At 39.3% G+C, this 21,235-nt stretch overlaps 1 protein-coding gene across 1 annotated transcript in view; it reads right to left on the reverse strand.

Annotated features, from left to right (window-relative positions):
- rbms1.S (RNA binding motif, single stranded interacting protein 1 S homeolog) overlaps positions 1–20,255 on the reverse strand; it is a gene marked incomplete at its 5' end in the record, with an annotated part of 103,667 nt that extends 83,412 nt beyond the window's left edge. The window contains 1 exon segment of the mRNA NM_001086938.1: positions 19,982–20,255.
- Positions 20,256–21,235: the final 980 nt, after the last annotated feature.

A 21,235-nucleotide genomic window follows, 5' to 3' on the forward strand; every position in this document is an offset into this window, starting at 1 on the left:
GTAAGACCATCTTTTGACTTTTATATCACATATATACTGTAGATATATATATTCTGAGAACCTTTGGAGACTCCGAACTCCACTGCTAAAAGGCTGTGTGTCATTGGGTTGGCACAGACTTCCAAACACAATGTGCAGCATTTCTAGGAAGTAAATCAAATCATAGTTTACTTCATTAACAGAACATCCTTGTGCTATGGTTGATCTCAAGAAGACATGACCTAAGATGAAATACTCATCTGGAAACAAAAAAAAAAATGTTTTTCTTCATGCTGAATTTTAAAATGACAAATTCCAAGAATATGATTTTATATATATATCTATATCTATATATATATATATATATATATATATATATATATATATATATATATATATATATATATATATATATATATATATAAATATATATATTTGTGTGTGTGATAAACTCAGTTGCAGGAAAACCGCTGCAGCCCATTTCTGTCATTTTGGCCATTTACTAACAATCAAATTGTGTTTTTTTCCCCACAAAAAACTCAAAAAATTTATTATTTTCCTGTCTTTCTTAAAAACTGTAAAAATTTATTAAGTGAAAAAAAAACACAAACTTCACCAAGTAAAAGTTGTTGAGGAGCTATAGAAGTTAATGGAAGCTAAGCTGATCATATTGGACCCCTTTTAATCAAATAGGACTTTTAGAGGTTTTCAGGATATTTTTTGTAACTAGGAAATGTACAAAAAACTAAAATTTTTAGAGGCTTCTGAGGTATAAATATTTTTAGCACGTCATTCAGCTGTTTGTTTTTTTATATTCACCCTTTTATATTCGGATCTTTTAATAAATTCAATGACATTTGTGATTTTAAAGTTTGTGAGTTTAGTCATGGTTTCCAAAACCATTAAAACCACTAAAATGTGACCTCCAATAAATAAGCCTCCACATTTCAGTTTTACATTTTTGGTGTGGCTCATTCCATTGTTGTATGGATTTGATAGCTTCTAGGTCCCAGTTAATAGTTAATTTACAAAATGCTAATAGTCATCCCAGAAAGCATTGTACACATTTCAGCTCCAGCCGGTCACTGTATTCATGTACCATAGTCACAAGCACAATGTTGAACATTCACTAAAATGGGAAGCCAAATGTGAAAATTCCTACGGTTTGATTATAAAACAAATTGCAGTTAAAATGTCATGTCTGGAAAAAAAATCTCCTTGCCAATTCAGTAATGCAATTCTTCCAAAAAAAATAAATAAATAAAAAAAATAAAACAAGACAACAGGGGGTATGTCCTAATGACCATATGGTGTGAACTAATATCCCTGTGGAGCAACCAGCCTTCAAGGCCCCAATATTTACAACAACCAAACAAAGCCTTATGCCACAAGTATATTAGCACAGTCAAGAAAATCTACGCTCAGTTTTGTATCTCATTATCTAGACTGTTATCACTGGCAGTAGACCTCAGGTTCACTTGAACTAATTCACCAAAAGTTACAATTTAACAGAAGAAGAAGAACAAACTGTTTTCCTTTCTAAATCTAAATCTTGTTACAATTAAACAGATAGATACAAAAACCCATTTCCTTCACAGCAGTACTTGCCAAACAGTGTGGGCCCAATCAGTAACCAACTGCTTTCCACTGTTACACAGATTTTGGCATGTTTTAGTGACAAAATCCCCTTAGTGTAGTTCCACAAAGGCTGAGATTGTGCCTGTCAAGGGGGCTGCAGGAAGAAAATGACAGCAAACCTACTTTCTTCTACCTGCATTTAAAAAACAGCTGGAGGAAAGTGGATTATTAGCTCTGTGTGCCCTTGCCCTAAATCGAATTTTGGAAAAGATTTGGGCTGAATGCTTATTTAATCTTCTTGATACTCTCAAAATGTCAGCTTGAAGAGCGTATTACTTGCTGTCCTAGATATTCTCTGAACTACGGCTAAATGGCCGATACACCAACGTTTTCCTATATCTACATTAAAGAGGAGCTTGACCAAAGGTTGGACCTATACAGAGGGATTAAATAGAACAAATCTGGCAAAAACTGCTCTACAGATTTTGTTTCTGGCAACCTGAAAGATAGAAAGTTAAATATTTGAGTGTTAAAGAGCTATGGAACACAGCAAGGTTAAGAAAGCAGCATGGGAACAACTTTAGCACCACCATCTGTGGGTTTAACCTCTGTCTATTGGAACAGTATCTGACCTGTGACATTACAAGGGTGTCACCAGTAGTGGTGGTGCCACCTTCCTTTCCCCTAACCCATTCCCATTTTATATGGCATTAGCAGTTTATGCTGATGGCATGAGGATGCACTGATTTGAGCATGATTTCTGAATGGTAAAATGGAGATCTCTGTCTTATAGTACAATCATGTTAGTTCCTACAGGAGATGTTATGATTCCTAGAATTTCCAGCCACCGTCTCCCATGTGCGCACAAGTCAGGAATCGTTCATGCCAGGAGCTGACAGAAAGGCATGGGAGCTGGATAATCTGGAAGGAGAAAGGAGGGTGGGGGTGAGGCCTGTGTGAGGGCTCTGGTTCCAACAGATGTGAAATTGCTTTCTCCTGTTGGACTCAGTATATGTGCACTGATGCAAGACATGGTTAATGATTTTAGTCTGCATGGAGGAGGTTTTGTAGCTGCTAGAAAGAAATGTCTCCTCCTCGCACGCAATAGTTCTCCAAGTTCCCAGTCTCATGAGGTAGACAAATAGAAGCCTTCAAGGCACCAAGAGGTGATTTATAAGCACCACAGCAAAAAAATACACCATTGTGCTGTAAGGTATAAAGAGGAATTAAGCTTATTAGCAAGTCTAGGGAGTCTGACTTGGCAAAGCTCATTTACAAACAGAAATGTAAGTGCAAACTGACACAAAATTGAATATCCGTTGAAGATACTTGCACCCATACATGATTCTAGAACTACCAACAGTCTGGACCAGGTGATATTTCCATGTTTCCATAATGAACTGTGTCCATTGCCTTGTGCCAAGCAAATTGGACGCTAATGCTGGTATTGACGCTACACGCATTGGTGCATCGGAAATTAAGCCAGCACCAACCATTTATTGCACTTGCGCTTGATCAAGTTAGCTACCACAACCATAAATTGTGCATAATACTTGACCAGAAATATTTATAATACTCAGCATCTCTGAAGGCAAGCTGCCCTATCCGTTCGAGTAGTATTTTTAGATTGTAAGCTCCATGAAGAAGGACCCCTTTACCTTCTATATCCAGTAGTATTAGTATGTCATTTTTATGTTTGCTGTAGACCCTCTTCTATTGGACAGTATTGCACAATATGTTGGACCTTTATAAATACATGTTTACAATAATAGTAACCATATGGTTCTGCAAGTAAATAAGTGTACAGGATCTTATGTTTTACTTAAATGTACATAAACAATTGCTTATTTAACCCTTTATAATTTCAGAAATATTGAAAAATGTTGATGATGTACATGTACAAATGCATCCTGAAATACTGGAAAATTCACAAAATCATGCCAAATCATGATTTGCAAATTACATTTTTAGGGAAACTATCTAAGGAATATTTGCAAGTAGTCAGAAAAATCTTTACATAGGCAAAGGATACCCTGGAATTGCTACATACTCATTTATTAATTTTTTGATGCCACCTTTAAAAAATACTGTGAAGAAAAACAAAAGTTGTGGAATTTTTGAATTCATATCAGACAAACTAGGGGAAGAAATCCAATTCAAATACGAAAATCTGAAATACGATGAATCAAAACAGTACTTGAAATTATAATGAACCCATAGCCTTCCAGATGAACTATACATGAGTTGGTTGGGTGAGGATGCTGGAAGCTGTTATCAGTACTGCATGGTAGATGACTGCATGGCATTCCCACCATTGTCAAATACACCAGACTAGATTATAAACCATTCTGATTTATATCTGCCCGATTTGTGGCCAGATATCAGTCAGATAGGCTCGTTGGTATACACAGACTGAAGGAACTGAATGGTCAGATAAAATCTGCCCCTGTTTGGCCACATTAAGCGACACTGAGGGATTTTAAAGTATTTGGAAAACATTTTTGGGTTGACTTTCCCTTTAATATTCCACCCAAAACTTACAGGAAAGCAACAGCTACAAAAGAAGAAAGAAAAACAAAGTTCCTCATGTCCTTATACTGAAGGTCTATTATGAAATGCAGCAAGACTTTGCTTCAGAGGTCATGAATTGGCCAATCATCTTGCATCATGTAGGGCCAAGTTTATTAAGTGTTACATGGGGCAATCTCGGGTAGCTGCAGCACAGCAACTGACCATGTGACAATTTACTGAAAGTGGGATGTTGCTGCATTTGCCAACCATGATTTAGATTAAACCTGTGCAACAATTGTAATTTCTAACGCCAATAGTATATGAATTAAGCATCAGCCGTTGAAAATACAGCAATATTATACCATGATCAAAGGAAAGAATAATCACTGCAGAAATAAAGGAATTGAGCCTGAAAACCACAGAACATTGTTAAATATTAAGATGGTAGAACAAGCATTGAGGGCTGCCACTGATGAAACATGTTTCATTATTTGTCTACTGTATCTTATATATGTATATCCCAAGTTCCATACGCTTGTTACTGTTTTAAGAACTTTTACTAAAGTAGACAAAGTTCTAAATTTTGATGCAATTTTCTATTTTTTTACAGTGTTTACAAGCTACAACAGGTGCTAGGCACAATAATGTAGATTCATATGCTTTCTTTACATTCTAATAAGTTTTAAATACGGATGCACCAATTCAGTCATGAATTGGGCAAAAACGTAGCATGTTTTCATGCATTCAGAATGGACCCCTACAATTACGTGACTTTAAATGTAAATGCAATAGGTTTTTGTTAACCACTGATACAAGTTTTTCTCAAATTTGCATATGCAAATTAAAATTAAGAGCAGGATTTGACTGGCTCTTTTGTGGAACATTCTGTCCAGTCCCAAATTCATGATTTGGTGCATGCCTTGGCTTAATAAAAACTAGTTTTAGCTGCACTTATAAATGATGAATAGCACTTTAATCTTACCTTATCTTCACACTGCTTCTAAAGCTTGGATCCCAATCACATATGGTGGAAATGGGAAGGCACCCAAGTGTGGTAACCTATACAATTATAAATACTACACCCATATTTTTATTTGTTAAGCACGTTACACAAGCCAGGCCCAAAATAGCCTCCGTGACGCAAGGCTCTCTGGACCGTTTCTGACATCTGATTATATCTTTTAGACAATGTCTACAGCAGATAAAGGTGATGTCAGAAGAGGAAATAAAAGGAATTACAATACACAACTTTATGTACATTTAAAAGAACATAAACATACAAGGTACAAAAGGGCTTCCTATTCAAAGGTACATTGGTTTCATTATCCCCATTCAGTTGGAGGATAGGATCAGTAAAACTGCAGGTGCTGTACTTCTGCCAGGCTGACATAAGCTTTTTTTCCATTTGTTAGGGAACAGAAGGGCCCAGAAATGCCTCTGCCTGGGGGAAGGGTAGAAATATATAAATCAGAGATATCCAACCTGCGGGTCCATCTGGGCTGGGTATGGGGACATGTAACAAAAGAGAAGCTAGAGGGCTGTATAGGTCACTACAAGCCTGATGAATATACCAAACATATTAAACAATTTTTACACCGTCTGTAGGCAAATACTCCATTCCCATGGAGTGGAATGCACAAAAAAGCCCAGATTGGGCCTTAGAATGTAAAAATTGAAGAATTTGCACAAAGAGCTACATGACATTCCATACCCCTTACTGATAGATAGATAGATAAACAAGTTTCCCTGCTTGAGTACAGTTTAAAGAATGCTACAAGCGTTGAAATATGCTTCTCTAAATATGTGATCTATTCAGTCAGCTGTAAAATAACATGGATAACAGATCACACTGTGTGTAAGATTTATACTGACACACTAAATTACAGGTTTGTATTCCTTTCCAATACCTTCCATGAGTTACGTACATCATCTCTATGCTTCCACTTCCAAAAAGCAATCTCATGCTCCGCTACAAATGGCATTTGACATACCAGCCTTACCATTCTTTCCCAAGCCTCAGCATGGAAGGTTCCACAGCTACCACTGACACAATGCATGGGGTTATATGGTCACACAGGCATAGTTTACCCCCACTCTGATAATGAAGGTCACCAAGCATACCAGATTTCTTTGTTTGGTCTATATTAATATATATTTCAGTATATATATGTTAGATCTTGCCCAAATGTAAAGAAAACAAAATTAAAAATTTCAAATGAATTCCTCAAAGGATAAAAAAAATTTATTTTTTCCAGTAAAACCTGATCCCATTTTTAGGTCTGAAAGAACAGTCAGAATACTTCAGTTTCAACCCTTTTATACCAGATGATCTTACCCTTATTACAGCACTGGGAACAGAGGAATCAAACACAGGACACACAAGCCTAAGGGCCCTTACACACGGCCGGTTTTACCTGTACTCCTCTGAGTTGCGCTTTCTTCCGTTCAGCCACAGGGGAGTGCAGGAGTAGACGTAGTCAATTATTTTAAAGGGGGCTGTACTCACACAGACACATGTATGCGTCAAACGCAGGTGAAATGCAACATGTTGTGTCCCAACCTGCGTTTGGCGCTTACATGCGTCTGTGTGAGTACAGCCCCCTTCAAAATAATTGACTGCGTCTACTACTGCGCTCCCCTGCGGCTGAACGGAAAAAAACACAATGCAGAAGAGTGAAGGCAAAAACGGCCATGTGTAAGAGCCCTTATTGCGATAACTGGCTTTAACCCTGTAGGCAAGAGAAATAGCCAAATATTGCATTGTGTGGATATTTATAGTAGTTTACTTTAAAATGAACTTTTAGTAAGTGGTATTTTAAGATAATTTCTAGTTGGTCACATTTTTAAAAACATTTTTACACTTTTTAAACATTATAAAGTTTATAAAATGTAGCTGTAAAACTTAGAATCTATATAGCCATCTTGTTGCTAGGCTAAATTACCATAGCAACCAGACAGCTAGGAAGATAAATCTATAAGAGAGAGCCTGAACAGAAAGGTAAGTCATAAAATGGATAATAATAAATAATAAACACAAAACCTCAGATATGATCTATTTTGGTGCCTGGAAGCAGTTACCCCAAAAACTATATAGCATTTTGGAGCAAGAGCTAGGTACAGGGTAGAACAGGAAAGGTAATAGTTTGAAAACTTCCTGAACAAGACTAACTGCATTGGAATCATCCAGTGTGTGTGACCTTAAGCACCTTTTTTAAAGAAGCTTTTGCAACTGTACCCATTTTATTCTTGTATTTTGTAATTCTAAGATTTATTATATTTCTCATCTCTTTCCTGGTTTTGACTCTCAAAAAAATGTAGTAGAAATTCTGCTCCATGTCTGTTAAGTTGCTGTTTTCTACATTGTTTCTGGAGTATGAACAAGGAGAGCAGAATATATACACAGCTAGACAGATTCTGTTTTCAATTGCAATTACATTGACAAATACTTTCAAAACCACTGAAAATAAAGTATATTGGAAAGTTGCTAAGAATTACCGTACATTTTCTACTTTCATTATAATTTTTGGGTGGAGCTCCCACTTTTAAAGTATATTTCCTGGAAATTCTTTATGCTTAACCCTGCAGAGTTCATTATTATTGTCATCCCATTTCCAAGGTCATACGTTGTTTGTAACAAGACAAATCTTTGTAGGAGGCCGTTATAAATAGATGGAAATGTAATTATTTGAGCATGCAAATGGGATTTGGCATGGAGTCCCTGCTAATGCAGCTAGTGACTGTCCTACTCCAAAAAAGCGCACATTTGGGATGTTTGGATAACCTGCTCTCAATTTAATAATCATCCAGTCAGTTCAGCAGAAGACAGCTTATTCCTGAAGCACTCTGCGGTCACATGGGCTTGATTGCATTAATGAAATGTGCAGGAAGGAAGCTGGGTGGTTCCAGTCCCTGATGTACTTTCAACAGTGCAAAACGAAACCAGATTAAACCCAGGGTTGTGCAAAACCATGACTGTGACAAGGAGGAGATCTGCCTGCTGTGGCCCAGAGCTGAAGCCTGACAGACGGAATGTGCAGAACTCAGCAGTATACAAATGACACTTCGAGCAAAACAATTATTGGTTTCCCAATGAGATTCTACTATTAGAAATACACATATGAATCAGTTATTTAATATAGGTCAGGTAGTTATAGGTAGTCTTGAGTTTTAGTTTCCCTTTAAGGCTGAGCAACTGGAGATTGTCTTGACTTTTAATAGACCTGCCCATTATTTTCATTCATTTATATCTATCGTTTTGACCCAACTGGGAAATAATAGAGATTAATTCAGAATTAGATTTTCTGTTCTGCCACTAGGTGGGGCTTGCAGTGAACACTGGATTCAGACAAAACAACCTTGAAAAACTGCATTGCTGTAAAGGCTTCATGAAACCTACCCTCATCTTTTCATACTCAAAAAAGCTCACAGCTTTCAAATAAAATCAATGGGGCAACAGAGCAGGTTGAAAAAAGCTATGCATAAAGAGAAGAATGAGGTTCATTCTATTTAAATGTCTATCTAAGCATAATGCTGCCATAATGTCTTCCTCTGCTGAGGCAATCTCCAAAAAAGCTAGGTGTTTAAGGTCAATTGGCTACAGGTGAAGCCCTGCTCATAACTGGCATTAATTGTCTATGCAGCTAAATAGTGCTGATTCATATCCTTTCCTTACATTATAATAAATAGCATGCACCAGAATATTTAACAGCCTTGAATTGACCCTGAAACGTCTATATTTGTATAGTGCATTATGCACACACGCCTAAATTGCATGCCTATTTGTGTCGGTATAAAATACTATTATACGGGAGACAATGAGTGTTTTATGTATAAAATGACAATGTCTCTTTCCCCTTGAATGCAAAGAGGAAGCAGTAAGAGCTCCTCCCATAGACTATAAGGGCTGCGTATTTACCCTCCTGCTTCATAAATCATTGTCATAGGAAACGTCATTACAAGCTGTTGTTAAGAGTGCCTGGGATGGTAACGCACACACATTAAAAAAAAAATCTGTGAAAAATTTTCAGACAAATGTCAGCTATGTCTGTGTTTTACACGTGGAAGATCTGGCAATGAGGAGGAATGCTTATGAGAACAAATTTTCCTCCTATTCTTGGGGGAGAGTATTGAGAGGAATGCTCTGGGTGCACTGCAGGGTCTGCTTGACCGAAATGTCTTACTAGAAGGAGCTGCACTGGGGTGGGAAGCACAGCTGCTCCGCAGGAACTCCTCCTTCCACATCTGCTCCTCAATGACACAATGCAGGAAGGGACTGGGAAGTGCACAGTAACTTTCTTGCCTTTTTGGCACTACAAGGGAGAAATGGGATAAACTGAAGCAAAGCAACGTAGTATAAATCAATTTTCAACAATAGGCAATGTCATTTTGCATTGTTTCCTTTATTTTCTTGCACCAGTGTTACACAGTAGTTGCTGCCTGATTATCCTTGAATCTAAACTTGGCAATGGAGATAATAGCCTCTGGGAAGGGACTGTGGCTGTGGGATAGCAGGTATAGTAGGTAGAGATGGTGCCTATAGTAGCAGTGGGATAATAGTCTCTGGGAAGGGACTGTGGCAGTGGGATAGCAGGTATAGTAGGGAGAGGTGGTGCCTATAGTAACAGTGGGATAATAGTCTCTGGAAAGGGACTGCGGCTGTGGGATAGCAGGTATAGTAGGGAGAGATGGTGCCTATAGTAGCAGTGGGATAATAGTCTCTGGAAAGGGACTGTGGCAGTGGGATAGCAGGTATAGTAGGGAGAGATGGCCTATAGTAGCAGTGGGATAATAGCCTCTGGGAAGGGATAGTGGCTGTTGAATATCAGAAAGATTAGGGAGAGATGGTTCCTATATTAGCAGTGGGGACAATAGTCTCTGGGAAGGGTTAGCAGGTATAGTAGAGAAAGATAAAGATGATGACCACTGTGAAGAGACCTCAGGTACCAAAGGTTGCACCTCAGGTAACAAAGGTTTAGTATTAGTGATGTATATGTACAACAGTTGATTGTTGGGAATGTAAATGATTTATTGTCAATAACCTACTATCACACAAAACAAAAACTAAGCAGATAAACAAATAATGGTGGGAGGTGGTCTCATTAGCAGCTGAAGAAGTCTGTTTGGGGTGTGTGGCAGGACATGAGTTAACTCAATACACGGTTATCATCCCCCCAAATTGCCAATTAAGTATCTGAGGTAGATGAAAGTCACAGATGACACTACAGAAATCACAAGGTTACACAAAAATATTTAAGGGCAACTAGGAAACCTGGGTCACCTGTGTTATTCAAAATTATCCTTTACGTACATTATGCAGACAGATTAGCAATCTGGGGCTCCAGTGGAGTTTACAATCTATCACATTCATACACGATAGTACAGTTGTCCTATGGGTTATTTTCTCTTCTAACACCTAGCCATCAGGAAGGTAGACACAGAAGTCATAGTTTGACCACAATCAGAGCTCCAACACATCCCATCTCTTTGTCTAAAATCCTAATTTTTCAAGACCAAGATTGAGATTGTTGATTACTGTAACTACATAAGCATCTTCCAACAACTGAGGCGTGCTGCGAAATCATAGGATTTGTATTTTTGTGTGTGTTTGAATACAGTCATATGAAAGTTTGGGAACCCTTCTCAGCCTGCATAATAATTTACTACACTTTCAACAAAAAGATAACAGTGGTATGTCTTTTATTTCCTAGGAACATCTATGTACTGGGTTGTTTTCTGAACAAAGATTTTTAGTGACGCAGTATTCAATTGTATTAAAGTAAATCAAATGTGAAAAACTGGCTGTGCAAAAATTTGGGTACCCTAGTAGTTTTGCTAATTTGAATGCATGTAACTGCTTAATACAGATTACTGGCAACACCAAATTGGTTGGATTAGCTCATTAAAGCTGGCCATAGACGCACAGATCCTATCGTACGAATTGAGGATTCATACGATTTTCGGATCGTGTGTGGTGAGTGCCGACATCTTTCGTCCGGCCGAGATCGGTCGTTTGGACGATCGGACAGGTTTGATTTTGACCCGACCAATCCCGCCGGAGCCCATTGCGCATCGTAATCGGATCGTTCGGCCATACAGCCGAACGTTCAGATTACCCCGGATATAGCCATGCTCGTTGATGGCATATCGGGGAAAGATCCGCTCGTTGTGCGACATCTTTGCGTCTATGGCCACCTTAAGCCATGAACTTCATAGGCAGGTGTGTCCAATAATGAGAAAGGGTATTTAAGGTGGCCAATTGCAAGTTGTGCTTCTGTTTGACTCTCCTCTGAAGAATGATAGCATGGGATCCTCAAAGCAACTCTCAAAAGATCTGAAAACAAAGATTGTTCAGTATCATGGTTTAGGGGAAGGCTACAAAAAACTATCTCAGTGGTTTAAACGGTTCAACTGTAAGAAATGTAATCAGGATATGGAAGGCCACAGGCAGAGTTGTGTTGTAAAACCCAGGTCTGGCAGGCCAAGAAAAATACAGGAGCAGCATATGCGGTGGATTGTGAGAATGGTTATAGACAACCCAAAGATCACTTCCAAAGACCTGCAAGAACATCTTGCTGCAGATGGTCATACCTCCCAACATTTTGAAAATAAAAAGAGGGACAAAAATGTTGGCGCGCGTATCGAAGCAAAAATTTTTTTTTGCCAATGCCCATTTTTGTGACCACACCCCCCAATTACCATGTTCATTTTACAAAACTTGGCAGTTTATGAAAGTTTGAACTTATTTCTGTATTTTTTTCAGTTATTACAGTTTTGCTTATGAAAGTGAATTGCCCTTTAAGCTGTGAGTTTAATTTTTCCCAAGGGACCTGTTATCTTATATTGTTACAATTACTTATTTTCTTATCTAGAAATGGTTACAAAAGTATTGTATCTTCTGCTGTGGCTGTTCTGGGCTCTCTGCCAAAAGCCAATCAAGTTAGAAACGTTGTTTCTTTTTCTGGCTGTTCAGTGCAGAGAAAATGTGACTGCGGGTTGAGCCCTCTAAAAACGGGACAGTTGGAAGGTATGGATGGTGTATCTGTACATCGTTCTACAATTCAGCGCAATTTGCACAAAGAACATCTGTATGGCAGGGTGATAAGAAAGAAGCCCTTTCTGCACTCACGCCACAAACAGAGTCGCTTGTTGTATGCAAAAGCTCATTTAGACAAGCCACAATCATTTTGGAACAAAGTGCTTTGTACTGATGAGAAAATTTTAATTATTTGGTCATAATAAAAAGCGCTTTGCATGGCGAAAAAAGAATACCGCATTCCAAATAAAACACCTGCTACCTACTGTCAAATTTGGTGGAGGTTCCATCATGCTGTGGGGCTGTGTGGCTAGTTCAGGAACTGGGGTCCTTGTTAAAGTTGAGGGTTGGATGAAGTCAAACCAATATCAACAAATTCTTCAGGATAATGTTCAAGCATCAATCACAAAGTTGAAGTTACACAGGGGTTGGATATTCCAACAAGACACACTTTGAAATCTACAAAGGCATTTATGCAGAGGGAGAACTACAATACACTGCAATGGCCATCACAGTCCCCCGAATTGAAGATCATCAAAAATCTATGGAATGATTTGAAGCATGCTGTCCATGCTCGGCAGCCATCAAATTTAACTGAACTGGAGAGAATTTGTATGGACGAAAGGTCAAAAATACCGCCATCCAGAATCCAGACACTCATCAAAGGCTATAGGAGGCATCTAAAGGCTGTTACATTTGAAAAAGGAGGCTCAACTAAGTACTGATATAATATCTCTGTTGGAGTGACCTGTCTAATTTTGTTATGCATATTGCATATTTTCTGTTAATCCAATAAACTTTATGTCACTGCTGAAATACTACTGTTTCCATAAGGCACGTTATATAGTAAAAGGAATTGCTACTTTGAAAGCTCAGCCAATGATAAACAAAACTCCAAAGAATTAAGAGGGGTTCCCAAACTTTTTCATATGACTGTAGGACATTCCTTTTCTAGAATGTTTATTAAAGAAACTCTGTTGGGAACAGAAGATTTGTAATAATGACCATGCTTTGCCTTATTTGGAGGCTGGGGTGAGCTATTTTACTTTGCTGATTTGACAACCAACACACTTGGCCAAGCCAGAATGATTTAGAGGTTATGCAGACCCTGTGGAAGAGAATAGCTGATTTGCTGAAGTCCAAGTCCAATGGAATTTTCCTGCTCTATACAGATCTGCACCATTATCAGCCAGATATCAGTCCGGCAGACCATTGTCTATACAAAGGCCAATAAGCTGCTTCTCATTCTAAAAACATGCTCTACACAAAAGGCTCATCCACAAATCAAAGTGCAAGACACCAACTAAGATGAAAAATTGCTCACATTACACAGTATTTTAAAACATTAGCAATTCCTCTCTAGTCTTTATTGCATATTGTGTGGCAAGAAGGTTCTTTAATGAAAGGTAGGAATGAACCAAAATCCAGTACTTGCTTAAAGATTTGGTAAAATCCTAGAAGTTCCTCAAACAGAAAGGAGTTAATGTACCCGAAAAAACAAACACACTTGATAGCTACACACATGTAATAAGAACAATAGTCATTCTCTTGAAATCTGCATATAACCAAATACAAATATGCAGAGAATTGTGCTGTGAACTGAAAACGTTCAATTTAAACAATTTTACTGGCTGAAATGTGCTACAAATAAATTTGCCACTTTCAGCTGGGAGACATCCAGTGCCTAAAGCCTATGAGACGACATCATGGAATTCGTTTCAGCAGAGAATAAATACCACATATCCCTTTCATGATGAAGCCACAAAAAAAATTGTGCCAAAATAGTTATTTTGTTGGCCTGAACTCTAAACAGAATTTCTCCTTAACCTCCCTATGCAATGTGTCCTTACTGAAACACAAGCAAAACAAAATCAGTTAGCAATAGTTCTTCATACATTGATAGAACCTTTTCTTGGGCAAAAAAAAACAGTCTTTTCTATACATTAAAATGTACAATATCATCAACGCTTCACTGTTTGCTTGAGATGCTTGAATATAGTTTATATAAACACAGTCACGTATAGTCACAGGGCAGCCATTTAGATTGAAATTGGGCAAATAGAGCACATGTTGATATAGCAAATAACAGACATGCTCTATAGAATAGAATGGTTTTTAAAAAAAAAAGAGCAGATCATAGCATTTGACCCCTGTTTAAAGGGGTGGTTTACCTTTAAGTTAACTTTCAGTATGCTATAGAATGGCAACTTATAAGCAAATTTTAAATTTGCCTTAATTTTTTCTTTTTTTTATATTTGCCTTCTTATTCTTCTGACTCTTTCCAGCTTTCAAATAGGGCTGACTGACGCCATCTAAAAATAAATGCTCTGTAAGGCTACAAATTTATATCTATTGCTACTTTTTATTACTAGTCTTTCTATTCAGGGTCTCATATTCCAGTGTCTTATTCACATCAATGAGTGGTTGCTAGGGTAATTTGGACCCTAGCAACTCGATTGCTAAAATTGCAAACTGGAAAGCTGCTCAATAAAATGCTAAATAGCCGAAATATCACAAATAATAAGATCTGAAAACCAATTGCAAATTGTTATATATATATATATATATATATATATATATATATATATATATATATATATATATATATATATATATATATATATATATATAGTATGGTTTTGCTCTGTGCATGTTAAGAAATTTTCTTTTGTCTAGGATAAATGTCTCAAACTACGGGGCCCGTTGAAACAACGATATTTTGCCATCAGCCATAAAAGGCAGGAAGTGCAAATAAATGGTAAGGACTTGTGGGGTCGATACTCTCTGGCACTGAAGAGCATTCCAGGAAAGGATTAAGTCTGTTCTCATCACAATCTGTTCTGATTCTCAAGTGCCCTGCATCCCTTCCCCAGCCAGGAACAGGCAGAGCAGCTTCCCAGAGCAGTTGAAACACTTTTATATGCGTATAACAGCCGACATTCCAAAGGCTACCTCGTTCAATGGAAGGGGGGGGGGGACACTAATCAGTGGCCCTCTCAGGGGCTTCAGAATTACCACTCCCGCTGGGTGGTGCTGCAAGAATATTTGCAGAGTTGCAAATATAAATCTGTAAACATGTAACATTGTGTTTATTTTGCATTTTTTGGCCTTCCATAAACATTCATTTCTGTGCATTTCAAGAATTTCGATTATATTATTGCAAGCTATATTTGCCTGCAAACTATATAAGCTAAAACCGGCCTCTCAGTATTGTCCTCTAATGTGAAGTGTGAAGGGGTTAACACTTCACATTAGCAGCTTAATGTAACAATGAAACTTTTTTTCTCAGCTACATTACCATCTACTTAAAGGCAATTAAGCTTTACAATTGTAAGTCACTTGGACCTTTTTAACACCACCAGGGCTGCACCAGTTACGGCCATCTGGCTGTATCCTGCAAAAAACACACAAGGACACCCTTGAGCTATGGCTGAAGTACAGCTCCCTTAAACCCCACTGTGAGGTATAATTCAGAAGCAGCTATGGGGTCCAATGTGTTTAAAACCTTGAACACTACTATGGATTGTTAAAACCCCTTAAAGGAGAACTAAACCCCCTTGCTAATAAAAGACCCTACCCTCCGTAGTCCCCCCTCCCTGCTCACCTCCTCACCTGTAAATGCCCCTAAGCCTGTAATTACCCCTCGTTGCAGAGTCAGCGCAGCTCACGGGGGCCATCTACAGCACTTCGGTAATCTTCGGTAAGCATTTCGCAGTTGGAGCAGTCATTGTAACTGCGCATGCACCGAAAGTGACAAAAATTACCAAATCGCCAGAAGACCCGAAGATTACCGAAGCGCTGGAAGATGACGCCCGTGAGCTCCACTCAGCTGACTCTGCAGCGAGGGGTAATTACAGGCGTAGGGGCATTTACAGGTGTAAACACCTGTGCAGGAGGGAGCAGGGAGGGGGGACTATGGAGGGTAGGGGTTTTTATTAGCAAGGGGGTTTAGTTCTCCTTTAAGCCTAACTTCCAGCATACATTAACTCTTGATTATATGAAGCATGCTGGGAGTTGTAATCCTGTAACATCAGATGAGCCAAGGTAAAGAAACAGGGGGTTACAAAAGACACCCATAGCCTGTAATGGGTAAAAAAATGATTTGCGCGTCAAAAATTTGTTGCGCAATTTGTCGCACATCAAAACTTTGTTGCCCATAGACTTCAATGCATTTCTGCGAATTTTCTCTGTTTTGCAAATTTTTGGTCAGATTTGCCCATCACTACTTTTAATACATGCCACAGCACTATACAAATAAATGATTAACCTCCAGGTAGAAGTTGCTGTTTTCTGTTGAAGACCCAACATTTTTAAATGTTTTATTCTTCTTACTGGATATTGATTGAATATAAAAATAAATGTACATATTCATTTACCATACCTTATAGATGTTACTGTATGCAATTTAAGCTATTGTCCTCTCCTGTCAAGCGTCCATCCCTATAGCCTATAGACTATAGACTGAATGGATGGATACCATACACATGGTACAATATTGTTCCAACAGTAACAGCAGGAAGTAAACTCTTCTTCACTTCCTAGTAGGCAGAAGCACCACAAGATCACATAGTCAGAATCATCTGCCCAACATATACAAATCCTTGGTACATAGTCAGAATCATCTGCCCAACATACACGAACATCGAAGTGAAATTTAAGCATATTGGCAGGAAGTAGTGTGGTCTTAGACAAGGAAAAGTTGCACCTCCCATGACCAAAGCATTATAAATTCAGTTCTTTAAAGCTTCTGAAACAATTACATATGTATGCATAAATAGCACTATTACAAGGCAGAGTCTTCTTACAGTCTCACAAAATGCAGCAGTTGTGTCATGCTTTATGGCGGCGATTTTAGCTATCTTCCTAACATTGCATTAAGACAACAGTGGTCCGAGATTCTATAAAAAAGGTATGTTTTTACTGCAGTGCAGAATTTTGAACCCTTTCCAGAATTTATTATTTTGAGTGGTTACTTTAAGAGATTTTGGCAAGGCATATATCGAAATCTTTCCTTAGAACCAAGTTCCCACAGTAAAAAAGGATAAAAACCCACCAAAAATATTTGCCTAATGAAGGAAAATGCAATTTTCCAAACTAAGTTATTTACAAATCTTTAATGCTGAGAAAGGTATCTGCTTGGCTGCATATATTCTCGGCTCGGGAATATATGCAGCCAAGCAGATACTGCTTTCAGCATTAAAGATTTGATCTTGTCTAAAGGCAGATCAGTCTTGGCTGGAGGAGAGCTGCTCTAAGAATTAGAACCACCAGTGCAGAAAGAGACCGACAGATACTGTACTGCTTTCCCAGCAATTAAATTATTACATATACAAAAAAATCATTTAAAATGTGAAATGAATGTATATGGAAAGTTGCCTTGCATTATAATTTCTTTCATTATGCTAAATTTTCTTTTGGGGTTTGGGGTTTACCTCCGTTTTAACAAAGTAAGATTGACATAAGATGTTTATGGTCACCTCTGCCTACCAGTCTAAAAGTGGTAGTAGACACATTACCCCTTGACAATAACACATTTTTGTTTTGCAATATACACTAGAATTGTTCTTTGGGGGTAAAAGTTTAAAATAACGGAAGACAATTTATTTCCAGAAGTTAAAGTGTACATAAAGTCTTATCTTAACTTTATTCAGCAATTAAAATAGAAAAACAAATAAAATCCACTATAACAACTCCTTAGGCAAATGTGAACAAAAAAGCTTTGAGCCAAATGCTGCGGATTGCCCAAGTCTTATGTCAGGATAACATGAACGCACACATTCACTCCATCCGTAGCTCTTTGAATCAAATGTGCAGCCTGTGTGCACTGCTGGTTTTATACGCCCTTCACAGTCAGAGCTGTCTTTATAGTGGGTGCAAACAAGGGATGACAACCCGCATGTCTAAATTTTCTGAGCAGTGGGAATGGTAAAGAAACCCCATAACAGCCTAGAGCTTTATATAAGAAGGGGCTGCAACTACAGGATTGTGTTTATAGTAAGACAAGACAGTGTCAGGGGCAGGGGTTGTAGATACAGGATGTGTGTAAAGTAAAGCAAGATGGTGTTAGGAGACAGGGCTGAAAGGGTATGATATTATGTATGGCAAGTCAAAAGCCTAAAGATGCAACTAAAGATGCAACATGTTACGTTTTAAAATAGCACAACAAAACAGAATGGGTTCATTGAGGCAGAATAAAATAAAATCAGTTAGGTCTGCTCAAGCCTGTGTCTCAAGTGCCCATGAAAAAGAGTTGTCAGGGGTTGCTGGGAGTTGTAGTACAGTTACAGCTGAAGGGGTTTATCCTAACTCCTGGCCCCCCTCTACTAAAGACGACCCTGTGTCAGTCTCAGATTGAGAATTCTACAAGAGCATCTTATCTGAGCCACACAGACAAGGCAGAAAAACTCACATCCGCACACACACACACACACACACACACACACACACACACACACACAACACAGCCCTTCTAGTGAGGCCTCACCCTCAGACTCTTTCCCTCTCGCCGTGTTACCACCCTGTGCTGCACAGGCAAGAAAACAATGGAACACACTGAGCCCCACATCTAATTAACTTTTTACAGGTTGTGCGAAAAAATAAACGCAGCGTTACCAACCTGTATTTTTCTGCTCCACTCTGGAGTAACAGGGTGTGTATCAGATTTGACAATGCCACCCCCGGGGGAAGGAAGGATCAGTAAAGGTTGTCATATAAAGGTCCTAAACTGTCAATCACATTTCTGCGCTGTCATTTTAAATTCTGGGGCATTAAAATCTTCTTGTCTTATGTGTGCAAAATACACCAATTTTAACGACTTGAAGTTGTATTGTAATGGTGTGACTTTAGCAGATACTGTATAGTAGGAGCCTTTGTAATGTAAAGTCAAGCTGTGTCTGCTCCGGGGCTTGGAGGGATCCATGCTAACAGCTGTGACAATATACAGGTTTTGTCAACTAAGCATCTTGTCACTGGCAATTAATTCATTTAACCCTCCCTAAACAAATACCAAGTGTCACAAGTGGCTCAGAGATTAGCGAGAAGGGTTTGGGTTAATTAAAAAACAAAGTATTGAATGATATATATATTTTCAATGAATGTTGTATATTATATATATTTTATATAGAATGAATGAATGTGTATGAATGAAAATAATGAATAAATGCAAGTACAGACATATAGGTATAAATATATATTTAATATATATATATTTTTTCATAAAATATAAATTTTGATCTGGCAGTGTATATATAAACAACCTGAATCCTGGGTGGGTACCACAGAGGTCACGCATAGAACAGACTAAAGTGCTATTGAACAGAGCAGACCCCTTCGCTCTGTTAGGAGGACAAGGTCACAGCAGAAGCCAAATGAGCACAATGATGAGGGAAGCTAGCCAGGCCTGGCTGCCAGTTGCCCCCCCCTCCCCCCCCCTTTGGGCTGGTGTAGTTTTAATGATTTGGGCCACCATGCGAGGAAACCTCCTCCAGAGCTGCTGTTCTACCTCTTTTGGAAACTGAGCTGTCAATAAGGCATCGGCTCCAATAAAACAAAGCTGAAATCTGCCATCTGGCTTCCCAAGAGGTTCTGTAGCAGCTGAAACTGGGCTAGTCCCTGCAAGTGAAGAGACGTGACCCGCTGCTTGGCAGTAAGAGATGCCGGACAGTGGCGGGGTGCCACCCTATCAGCCATGCCATAAGCAGTTGGCACAGATCGCACCTATGTCATAATAATGTCCACACTAGCACTCATCAGCTCCTGCTGCAGAACTACAATCGCAGCACACTCAGACACCAATAAAGGATGCTATGAGCTGTAGTCTTAGAAGCAGCTGGATGGCGGCAGGCAAGACACCCCTTACTCCCTGAAAGAGACTGATCTTACCTGCTTCCGATATGGAGTTCTCACCGGGTTGCTGCTACTTGGAAAAATCATTCCTAGTCCGTGCGCACAAACTGAGACTTTGTATCCGTCCGTAGGGTCACACGCAGGCAACTTTGTAACAAGTTTCCCCGGGTCCAGGCGACTGCAACGGGGGGGAACGGCTGGAGAATCCCCCTCTCTTCCCGGTACACCCCGCTCACGGCTCGGAGAACTGACAAATAGAAGCCCCCCCCCTAGCTCTGAGCTCAATGGGCCGACCCTGCCATCAAAGCGAAGTCATTGATCTGCCAGAGACTTCCCAGCACAGACGATCCCACCTACCGCGGGATGTACCAAAGCGCGCACGGGGGGGAAGCATCATGCACACCAAGCTTCTCTTTGTGTTTTCCTTTCGTTTCACGCTGAATATTCATGGAGCTGGGAATCGGTATTATGCGGTACCGCTGTCGCCTGTGGGACGTCTACCCTGCTGTGCGGCGACCGCTTTGCCATTCCTTGAGTTGCTGGGCTACCCCCATCGTATAGGATGGTTGGCTCCAGCAGGCATACCACACATTCCACACTGCAGCCATCACCTCCTTCCTGTAGGCAGGCTAGCAGCAGTGTAAAGAGGGTGTCAGGCTGCTGCAGCTCAGACTGGTGGGGGAGTTATTTGCAGGCTAACAACTTTTGTACAAATATATGTTTTAGCCCACCTACCAAGAGCCTTAAGGGTGGGCAAGTCCCAGAGCAGCTTAAGAGGGTGTACTGCTACTTTCTATGGAGTTTTGAATAGTACTGCCATTCTATGGAGTTTTGAATAGTACTGCCATGGGGGGTATTTACTTGGGGGCAAAGAGGCGGGAAAACAGCGGCAGACAAAATGGCATGCTTCTGTTTACTTGTCACCGCTTGTAATGTTATTTAATGGAAAGCGCTCAGCTTGAAGTTTACAGAACTTTGTCACCAATCTGTAGGGTTGCCACTTGGCCCATTGAAGTGATACTCAATGCCAGTGTTGTTTATAGGGACCAAAGAAAAGCTATATAGGAAGGCTTGTATTTTGCTCTAAAAAATGTGGCAATCCTATTGATCCAGGGCACTTTCTATTGAATGACATGAGCAGAGAGACAAGCAAATGACTGGCCGTTAAAGCACCACGTGGGCCTAAGACTAGCTGGAGGCAATGGTGTAGAGCAGTGGTCCCCAACCAGTGAGCTCGTTGCTCAGCAAACCCTTGGATGTTGCTCCCAGTGACCTCAAAGCAGATGCTTA

This window comes from Xenopus laevis, chromosome 9_10S, assembly GCF_017654675.1.
Source record: "Xenopus laevis strain J_2021 chromosome 9_10S, Xenopus_laevis_v10.1, whole genome shotgun sequence".
Lineage (NCBI taxonomy): Eukaryota > Metazoa > Chordata > Amphibia > Anura > Pipidae > Xenopus > Xenopus laevis.